Below are 2,875 nucleotides of genomic sequence, written 5' to 3'. Positions count from 1 at the left end.
GGGTTGGGTTGGGTTAGGTTGGATTGGGTTGGGATGGGTTGGGCTGGGCTGGGCTGGTTTAGGTTGCGGTGGATTGGGTTGGGCTGGGTTGGATTGGATCGGGTTGGATTGGATTGGTTTGGATTGGATTGGGTTGGGCTGGGTTGGATTAGGTTGGGCTGGGTTGGTTTAGGTTGCGGTGGATTGGGTTGGGTTGGGTTGGGTTGGGTTGAGTTGGGTTTGGATGGGTTGGGTTCAGTTGGGTTTGGATGGGTTGGGATGGGATGGGTTGGGTTCAGCTGAGTTGGGTTGGGTTCAGTTGGGTTGGGCTGGCAGGGACCTAAAAGCCCATCCAGTGCCACCCCTGCCATGGCAGGACCACCTTCCACTGTCCCAGGAGCAAAGCGTCCATGGAAGCAGAGTCCATCCCATGGACAAACCTCCCTCTGGACAGGAAAAAGAGGGATTGGGATGAGGGAGTGTTGGAACCCTGGTCACTGAGAATTTCAGACTTTCTGTGCTGACAGGCACTGACCCCCAAGAGAACACTGCATTTGACCTGAAACCATCAAAAACCCTTCCAAAATTAAATAATAAAACTAAAATTGTAAGTATATAGTTTAAATAAAAGTGTGTAATATCACATAGTAGAAAACTTAAAGTTTTAACTTAAAGTTTAAAGTTTACATGAGAGGACTTTGCAGGGAGCCAAGGCTTCCCTTTGGGAGTTCCTGATCAGAGGAAGTAGCACCAGGACCCGTGGTGAGATGGGATCTTTTTCCTTCTTGTCCAAAGTGAAGCCAGGAGGAAGATGAAGATTTGAGTTTTTTCCTGATTCTCTTTTCCCGTTTCTCTGTTTCACACCTTGTTCAAAGCCTCTTCTCCAGCAACAGCACCCGAGGGTCCAGGGCAGGGTTGGGGTCTCCTGTGGTGGGAGAGGAGCTCTGGGCACTCACACACCATTTTTCCTTCTCTATAAGGGAATTATAAGAGTGAAATACACGGCATTTCACAGTGCAAGTGCTGGGCTGACAGTTGGTCTTGTTGATCTTAGAAATCTCTTCCAACTTTGAGTATTCTGTGATTCTCCTGCTCAATAAAATGCACCAGGCTCAAAGCTGTAAATGGCTGCTTAGACTTCATAGAGTCACAAAATCCTGAGCTGGAAGGGACCCACAAAGTCATTGAAGTCCAACTCCTGCTGCACTGCAGGGGTTTGATTATTTCCTTGGGGTTTTTTTCCTCCTGGGAGGGTATTTTTCATCCCTGGAGGAGAGAAAAAAAAAATACATTAAACCCCCAAAGATTTCAGTTATTGTTGCAAGAGCTCAATCCTGGTGGCCACCATCCCTTCCCTTTCTTTTTATTTCCGAGAGGAAAAGACACAATGAATGAAAGAAAGGCAGCAAAGCCCTTGGAAAAGAGCGGGGTCTCCTCCCGGCAGGCAGAGCCCCTGGCACGGCGCTCCCGTGGCACGGAGCCGCCGCTGCCAGCCCAGACTTGGCACCGTGGGCCGGGCCTTTGTGTCCCGGGCACCTTCCTGATGGCAGCGGGAAGGGGCAGCCGTGCTGGGTGACTGCATGGGCCACCCCGGCCAACAGGGGCAGGAGGGAGGAGAGGAGAGGAGAGGAGAGGAGAGGGAGCAAACACACCCCGGGAGGTTTATCCGCTGCCAAACAAGCCTCAGGCCTGTGCCGGTGTAAAATGACCGAGGGGATTCTTTACCTGCAGAATGTCTACTTCTATTATGTCACTAAAACAAGGTTTACAACATCAGAAAGCCAAACCACCGTGCAAAGCGCCGTGACTTTGGGGAAACCATCTCCCTATTGCATTCTGCGCCTGCACAAACACAGGCACGGCAAACGAGATCAGAATGTTCTTGGGAGGAATTGCCTTGCTTTTGCCTGTGAAGAGAAATGGGGCTACAGCAGGAGGGAGAAAATAGGGGGGAAAATGGGAAATTGGGGTGTGGGAGAGGGGAGACCGGCACTGGCAGGGAATGGCACCAGCAGCTCCTGCCCAGCTCTGCCTGGAGCTTTTTGGGGGCTCCTAAAGCTCTGCTGCTGTCCCAGCCCGGGCTCCTGCCACCCCCACAGCTCTGGGCTCACTCCCAGCCCTGCTGAAGGGACTCAGGCTCCCCCAGCTGCACCTCGTGCCTCACCAGAGCCACCCAAAGTCACCAATCCAGCCCAGCCCAAATCCTTTGTGCCGTGTGCGGAGCAGGTGGGAATGGAGCAGGACGAGCACAGCCCTGAGCTGGCGCTCTGTAGGGTTTTTAGAGGGTGATGTGTGTGGTGGTTGTGGTGGATCCTTGTTTTTCCCTGTTTTCATATCAACAATCAATTTTCCACCTGCAGGCACGGGAGCTGTGCAAATTGATGGATTGAGTCATTCCTAACTCAAACTCTGTTATTGTTTCTGTTCGGTGCAGACGCTCAAAAAGCAAACTGAAATGCCACTTGCAAGCAATTCTGTGGGGTGAATATTTGTATTTTGCTGCAGACACCAGGAGCTTCAGTAAAAATAACTGGAGTGCAAATATCTCCCCTTGTAGCAGCTGGCTGGGCTCTGTTACCCCACAACAGCTCAATGCAAAACACATTGAGTTGGCCACAGGTTTCACTCAGTGAAAATTGACGAGGACATAGAACTTAGAGAGTTTTTCTTTGTCTAACACCTTGAAATGAGCAGTCAAACGCTCCCTTGAACAATGTCACACGACAGAAAACCAGCGCAAAATCATTTCTAGCCCTTCAGCGGCCAAGCCGAGCCAGCGAGCTGTGAAATCCCAAGGGCCGGTGCATAAAACCCCTTTGAGAGCCTTGGCTTTGCTCTCGGGAGCCGGGACCGTGCTCGGAGCCTCTCTGGAGTCAGAGCTCCTCGGGGCCGACAC

The sequence above is a fragment of the Molothrus ater genome, chromosome 2, assembly GCF_012460135.2.
Source record: "Molothrus ater isolate BHLD 08-10-18 breed brown headed cowbird chromosome 2, BPBGC_Mater_1.1, whole genome shotgun sequence".
Lineage (NCBI taxonomy): Eukaryota > Metazoa > Chordata > Aves > Passeriformes > Icteridae > Molothrus > Molothrus ater.
This window is presented reverse-complemented; position numbering follows the sequence as displayed.